Source organism: Copadichromis virginalis, linkage group LG3 (genome assembly GCF_057382275.1).
Source record: "Copadichromis virginalis isolate Kocher_CV1m ecotype Utaka linkage group LG3, C_Virginalis_male_GT1.1, whole genome shotgun sequence".
In the NCBI taxonomy this organism is placed as follows: Eukaryota; Metazoa; Chordata; class Actinopteri; order Cichliformes; family Cichlidae; genus Copadichromis; species Copadichromis virginalis.
In genome coordinates, this window is record NC_140620.1 from 61,617,711 (window position 1) to 61,625,593 (window position 7,883).

A 7,883-nucleotide genomic window follows, 5' to 3' on the forward strand; every position below is an offset into this window, starting at 1 on the left:
TTGTTTTGGGGATTTTCCATCTTAATTTATCTGTCTTATTTGGCTACATCTACGACACTGCTATGCTCTGTCTTGCCTATGTTTTCGTGGCTGCTGCTATCTGTATTTTAATATATATATATATATATTTATATATATATATATATATATATATATGCAATGAAAATTCCCGTCTCGCCCCTCCCGGCAGTCTGTATACTTTAAGCTCGGGTAGTTTTTACACAGGATACGGGAGAATTATTGAGAAGAACCTAAGCAAACACGTGACAAGTTTTCAACAGGAATGAATGACAGTAAAAATGTTACCTCACAGATCGTTTTCATGCCATCAGTAATGAGCTGGTTTCAGCTGGACTGGACACACTCAAATGGCAAAGAAGGTTGTGTAGCCTTTGCAGAGAAGATGAAATGCATTCATGTAAATCAAAATGCATCTTTTAATTGAGGTAGAGGTTTGTCAGAGATATTATTCTCATAATGTACCTTTGTCCCAGCTGATTACCTTCATTAAACAGCAGGTTGCAAAAACCTCTTGTGTACCTCTTTTCAACCACTGGGAGGCGCTACAGCTTCATTCCTTTCACACTAAGGCAGCGGTAGGGAACTCCAGGCCTCGAGGGCCGGTGTCCCTGCAGGTTTTAGACGTTCCCTACCCCTGCACTAAGGCCTTTGAAATCGTCATTAACACTGAGCTTGAAATTTCTATCAGTCGAATGCAAAGGAGTCCTGTGGTTGTAGGACAGAGGTAGGGAACGTTAATCTGCCATCATTTAGATTATATGACAACAACCTTCAAATCTGAAGTCTCAGAAATCTGCTTCATGTACAAGTTCCTCCAATAATCAGGGCTAATATCACCAAATTGTACATAAACAGACTTTTACATGTTAAATATTTCTCAAATATGGGGAAAAAAACAATATAAAATACTATATTATTAACAAAATATCTTAAGATACAGCTACAAATTGCTTGAAACATTTGCAATGAAATATATAAAACAGCTTTATTGTCAGTGAGGACAAAGTTATAGTGATGCTGTGCTGGAGTGTTCAAAAGAAGACAGAGACATGAAGTATAAATATTGTATAATATTAAATATAAGAAAGAACAAAGTTATAAAAACATTAATAATTGAAATCTGCAACAATATTCACATAAAGTGTAAAATACAGAGTTAACTGTTTAATAGGTAAAGTTTAGGTCTTGCAGTCGAACAATGATCCCAAACACAGCAGCAAATCTACAGCAGAATAGCTGAAAAGCAAAGTCCAGACCTCAACCTGGGACATTCAGAGAGCTGTGCTTAAATAAATGCCCACAAAGCTCAAAGAACTGAAGCAACGTTGTAATGAAGAGTGGGCCAACATTCCTCCACAACAATATGAGAGACTGATGAAGTCAAGCAGAAAACAATTACCTCACATTTGTGCTGCTAGAAGTGTTTCTAGTTATTCACAGGACTGTAGTTTGAATTTAAAGAAATGTGAAAGTGCACTGAAATTAACATAAAGTTATTGCAATTTTTAAAAAAAATCAAGAAATCTAAGAGGAAGAAACAATGTAAACCACACAATTGTTTTCCTTATATTCTCCACACGGCAATGCACATAACAGACATAAAATATTTGCATTTATCAATAGAAAATATACAATTTTTCCATAGTCATAGCCAGGCCCGATTACTGCCAAACCTGTGCTGAATCAATCACTTAAACAGGACCTGTCTGACAAAGTAGAGTAGACCAAAAGATCCTCAAAAACTACACATCATGGCGCAATCCAAGGAAATTCAGAAGTAAATAAGAAACAAAGTAATTGAGATCTCTCAGTCTGGAGATGCAACGTCAAGATGAACAGAATCCAGTTTCTGGGATCCTGAAGGAGAATGTCTGGCCATCTGTTCACGACCACAAGCTGAAGTGCACTTGATCCAAAGCACACCAACAAGTCCACCTCTAAGCAGCTTAAGTAAAACAAAAGAAAGACTTTGGAATGGCTTAGCCAAAGTTCATACGTGAATCTGATTGAGGTGCTGTGACCTTGGAAAGGTGGTTCATACTCAAAACCCCTCCAGTGTGGCTGAATTACAACAATTTTGCAAAGATGAGTGGGCAGAAATTCTTCCAGCACCTCGTAAAGGACTCATTGCCAGTTATCCCAAACGCTTTATTGCAGATGTTTCTACTCAGGGTGGCCCAACCAGTTATTAGGTTTAGGGGGCAATCACTTTTTCCACACAGGGCCATAATAATGGCCGCCTTAATAATAAATGCCTTGATTTAGGAACTACTTTTAATGTTTACTTGTGCTATTTTGCAAAAAATAAAATCTCTGCAAAAACATCAAAACTGCTGACCATCTGACCTCAATATGAAATTATTAATCTTTTGACAAAAAACATTTAGATTTGTAAAAATAAAGAAACCATAGAGGAACAAACAATGTTGTTTGCTACGTTCTAACATGGCAATCTAAATAACAGTAATGCAAACATATATATTTATCAATAAAAACAGATCGCCTTTTCACTGTTACAAAAGTCAAGTACATCAATGTTTGTTCAGCTTTCATAAATGTAAGTTTATAAGTACATAGTACATTTTTTGGTCCAACTTCTTTTAATACATGCAACACATTTCAGAACATTTGGGACAGAGACAACAAAAGACTGGAAATACTTCGTAAAAATCTGGTGAAACACTTTAAAGCCAGTGGGATTAAATGGGAAACATAAAATTTAATACTAGACAAAGACCGATTGAATCATGAAGCAAAGAATTAATAACTAAATCACAAGTAGAAAATGTTATGCAGATATTATTGGATAGATTTTGGTGTAGAAAAAAATGACAAGAAATGAAAAATGAAAGTTATCTGGTCTTTTTCTTTAAAGAGTAGCCTACTGCAGAGCAGCAACACTGACAAACACCATCATCACCAATACTGCAGCTAATACAATGATCCAGGAGGAAACTTGAAAAAGCAGGAAAAATGTGACACTGATCAAAATGAATACATCAATTATTGATCAAAGAGAAAATGCATACTAGCACAATGCATTGTTATTGCATCTCAGTTTCTCACCATCACTGATAATCTGACGTCTGCTGGACCTCAGGAATCGTCTCCATCACCTCTCTGTGAGGAGCAGAGAGCACTCGTGCTGCACATCCCACCTGTGTGCTGTGTTTACGTGAACCTGAGAGCACAGCTGTAGTGGTGACAGTGAATGTAGCGTTGGTGTTGGACACACTGACAGTGTTGTACTGTGAGAAGCTGAGGTCTTGTTGTGAGAGTGTTACAGTGGGAGCAGGTCGACCAGTGGCTGAACAGGAAACAACCCACTCTTCAGCAGAGTTTGACTCTCTGACATCAACAACAGGTTCATGCAGCTCTGTGAAGGATCAGGAGATATAAAATAAGGAGCATATTGTTAAAGATACATTGACTTCTAACACATGTAACGCATTAAGGTAAAATTTCTTACCATAAGGATGTGTTACACGATTTATAAACCCCAGTTTGTTAATTATTTGTTCATTATTCATAACTATATACTTAATTTTTTAAAAATTAAGTGTTTTTGGTCAAATGGAATTTCTTTTTGGGTAATTTTAGCCCCTTTTAGCCCTCTGCCAAAATGTTTTAACCTTTCTGTCTCTAACAGTAAAACATCGTTCCTTTATCTTCTGTGTCTGGTGTGTTGGTCAGGATTAGCTAGCTTGGCAAAAAGTTCACATTAAACAAAGTGTGTTACTGTGAGGTGTGTGTTCGTACTATGAGTCACAGCTCGAGTTTTCTTGCGGGTGAAGGTTTTTCACCTCGCTGTCATTCTTGCATAAAAGTGTTTGACCCCTTCAGGAAAAAAACGAAATTTGGGATTATTTTTTGTTTTGTTCATTGTGTGTATTTGTTTCTACTTTTTACTTTTTCTTTTACTGTGTACAGCACTTTGGTCAACCTGTGTTGTTTTTAGACATGGTTATTGATTGATTGATTGATTGATTGATTGATTGATTGATATGTCTTTGATTAAAATACAGCCTACTCCACATCCTCCAAGTTACAGAGAAGAGGAACCATCTGGGGTGAACTTGTGCACTTGGTATTGGCTGTCATGGTCCCTGTGCCTCTCCGGCTCGCTCATGTTGGCCACAGGTTTGTTTTGTTTTCTCTCCTGCTTCCCTGGGTGGAGCTCATTGTGGGCTCTCACCCTTGGCCCACGTATCTGCGGTGATTTCTACACCTGTTGCTGATCAGGCGGCGTCCCCCTTGCCTATTTAACGCTGCGGCACGGAGTATTCGGCACTGGAACGTTGAACCTCCCATGTTCGTGCTCTCAGCTCTCCTAAGACAAACTCTCTCAGTGTTGTGTGGCGTATTGATCTAATTGGACTCTTTGTGTTTAGATCTCCCCGGAACTGGTGGCGGACCCTGACCTGTGATCCCTGTGTGTGTCAACATAAGTGGAAATTGGAGCGAGAGTGGCTGTGGAGAAGCGAGTGTGCGTAAGAAGAGGAGTGGCGGAGTTTGGGCCGAGTGGGGAGCGAGTGTGGATTCCTTCCCCTGGAGCCCTGAAGCCCTGCCCCATGCACTGTATATACACATCACTGTGGTTTCCCTTCTGTGTTCATAAATTGTCAACCCTTTGCTTGCCAGAACGCTGCCTGCGTCTGAATCCATCTGTTAGCCCTGACATTGGATACCTGGAAATCAGTGAAGGGACCATTAATGCTTCAACTTGTACACAGGTTTGAGAGCAACCACCCAAAAGCTTCTGCTAATAAACACTAGTCTGTGTTTGTGATGCAAATGTTTCTGGCTGTGTTCACAAACATTTAGTAAGGTGAGTGAGGAATATTAATACTTATTATTAGATCATTAGCAGACTGTAGAACTTGACTGCACGCCAAGGTGGCAGTTCAGCCATTTGATTCATGTTGCAGCAGCTCATGAGTGAATGAACATCGTGCAATAAAAGTACTTCTAGAAGTACATTTTTGCAAAAACGGACATTGTGGAGGAATGTAGGGAAGACACGAGGGAGCCCAATATTTGACTCAAACGTTAATCGCTGCATCACACAACTGAACATTCAAAGCGCCAAAACCTAACCCTCTCACTTCCCGTTACACTGGGTACGAGTGGAGCTACCTGGTGGTATGTACTTACATTTATTTAAATTTACTTGAGTAGGGTAGAGTCATGCTAATGACCTAATAATTTTATTCAGGTGTGTTGCAGCAGAGATACATTTCAAAGCTTCAGCACGCTGGCTCTCAAGGCCTGGAGTTTGACACCCCTGCTTTACACAAAGATGGGTTAAATCACAGTGCAAAGAATGAATGAATAAATGAAATATAAACAATAAATAATTATTAAATAGTCTTACACATCAATGTCATTGGTTGACTTTTGAAGTATTTGAATCCTTATTGGGTTCCCTGAGTGACAGAAGGATTAAAACACTTTAAAATCAGTACTGAAAATATGTGCAGACATTACTGGATAGATTTAGGGTTAGAATCAATAAATCACTATCATGTTAAACACTCTTAGAGTTCAAACCTTCGTAGAAACATAAGTCCAGTATTATGGAATGAAACCTAAAGGTGCATTTGAGGGTGCAAAACGTTTCGTCGGCATTGTTGTGTTTGTTTGGGAGAAAACGTACAAACATACAGTGCAGCACTTCAGAGTTACACTGCTAGCGATCGAAGATTTATGTAAATTCGACAAGCTAAACGCATTCTGTACTGTACAGCAGGAGTCCCCAACCTTTTTGCACCACAGACCACTTTAATGTCAGACAATATTTTCAGGGAACGACCTTTAAGGTGTCGCGGATAAATACAACAAAAGAATAAAAAAAAGAAACTGTGGTGTTTTGTAAATATAATAATAAATGTGACTTGAGCTGTGCGCCAACAACAATGACAGTGACATCCTCCTCTCTGCTTTTTAATGCTCTCTGGTCGCTATGGTAACGCGTAAATAGTTCTTTCAAAATAAGACACAACTACAACCATACATTTCACACCGGAGGATCAACTCTCGCGGAACGGTACCAAAAGACTCACGGACCGGTCCGTGGGCCTATTAGGGACCGCTCCTGTACAGGAGACACTGGACTAGATTGATTGACAATGGTCTACAGCAATCAGAACGCACAACGCGATGTACTGTAAAAAAAATAAATGAATCAGCGAAACAGCAAGTGTCACTTTTGGCCACGAACAATTTAGGGGAATTTTTCTGAACAAACCCAGAGCGTTAAAAAAAACTTAAAACCATTTTTATTTCTCAGCAGCATCAATAGTAACAAAAACGCAATTTAGTTTCGCTGTCAAAGTCGATTTAACTGAAGTTACGTGTTTCCGGTTACTGTGGAGCTCCACAGTGGCTGCAGCCAGAAGCTGTTTCTACAGGATCCTGATGGACACTCAAAGCTTTTAGAAAATGTCCTCATTAGTTGTTTGCAGCAGAATATCAACCGATGTGAACCAAAACAACAAAAGTGCTCTGCACATGTGTGTGAGACTACAGATTCTAGAATCAGAACTGCTGATTTCATTACTCTGAACTTTTAAAGGCAGGTTTTGTATCTGAGAGCAGGGACACTTGCTGTGTTCAGTGTGACTCGTCTCTGCAGAAGGTCAGGGCTCTGATAGTTGCAGTTAGCGGGTGACTTACTGGGCAGGTGGCTCCTGAGTGTCTGTTGGAGTCAGGGTTCATTATGGTCCTGGTTGCTACTGGAAATAAAGAAACAAAAGGAGTGTGTGATGTTCAGGAAGTACAGACTGTAGCTCAGCAGGTAGAATTACTAACTGGAAGGTTGGAGGTTTGATCCCTGGCTGCTCCAGTCTGCACGCCACGGTATCCTTGGGCAAGATGTGGAACCCCGACTTCCTCTCCGATGCATCCATCATAGTATCATTGTTAGAAAAAGAAGTGCTTGTGTGAATGAAGCACGCTGTATAAAATGCTTTGACTGCTCATACAGAAAAGCAGCTCATAAGAACTGGTTCATTTTCCAGATAATTCCACTATTAAGACAACAGACATTTGGGAGGCTTTCTCTGAGAGTAACACTGAAAGTCTTGCTGCTCCTCCACAAAATGAACTTCAGATTAAAGACACAGCTCAGCTAAACACAACTCAAACTAATCTACACTATTTTTCTTTATTACGCAGCGTTTTTATAACTATTTCCAGATGTTTCTAAAGATGAAAACAGAATTAAACTCCAGCCTGATGCGTTTCTGAGGTTCCTGACTCTGACCGTCCCTCAAACGCCTCTCTGATCGTTTCCTTCCGTCGCTTTTACTTTCGCTTTCGTGAATGTTGTGGCGCAGTTGATCGTCTCGAAGTTAAGGTAACGTTAGCAGTCTGTACTGTTTTCCTGGCTGACATCAGCTGTGTGCAGCTTAGTTTCAGCATAAATCTGCTTCGTTTTATGTGAGATCAGAGTCTGGGAACGAGACAGAAACAGTTGATGATCAGCAGCTGAACTCGATGTTACTGTGGATCCACTGACTGATGTCTGTAGGCAGCTTCTGCCTCCATCAGTCTGTTACGGAAGCCCGTTTCCGCCACAAAAAAGGATCCATTCTCGAAATTTCGACTTATAACTCGAAAATGTTGAGAAAAGTAGCTCGAAATGTCGAGTTAGTTCTAGTGATGGGACGTTCTGTATCGAGGCTTCGGAGCGTGTGTCGAGTAATGGAGGGGGCGTTTCCGCGAAGCGCGTATCGAGGCTTGCTTCATTTATGGGAGGAGCTGAAAATGATGACGTCCGAAGCCTCGCTGCCCGGTTGTACCACGTGACTGGTTCAGGAAGCGGTTCGAACTTTGCCGCAAATAATCATTTTCCATACTGC

General features: G+C 40.1%; 2 long non-coding RNA genes across 2 annotated transcripts in view; one reads left to right on the forward strand and one right to left on the reverse strand.

The window, feature by feature from the left end:
* Positions 1 to 7,883, forward strand: part of LOC146716477 (uncharacterized) — a 93,812-nt gene that overhangs the window by 28,550 nt on the left and 57,379 nt on the right. The gene's annotated exons all lie outside the window — the stretch shown is intronic.
* On the reverse strand, positions 5,258 to 6,927 carry LOC146716478 (uncharacterized). Its single transcript, XR_014919208.1, has 3 exons — positions 6,832 to 6,927; positions 6,697 to 6,755; positions 5,258 to 5,447 (listed from the first exon to the last, which is right to left on the reverse strand). It is a non-coding gene; the product is annotated as an uncharacterized LOC146716478 (long non-coding RNA).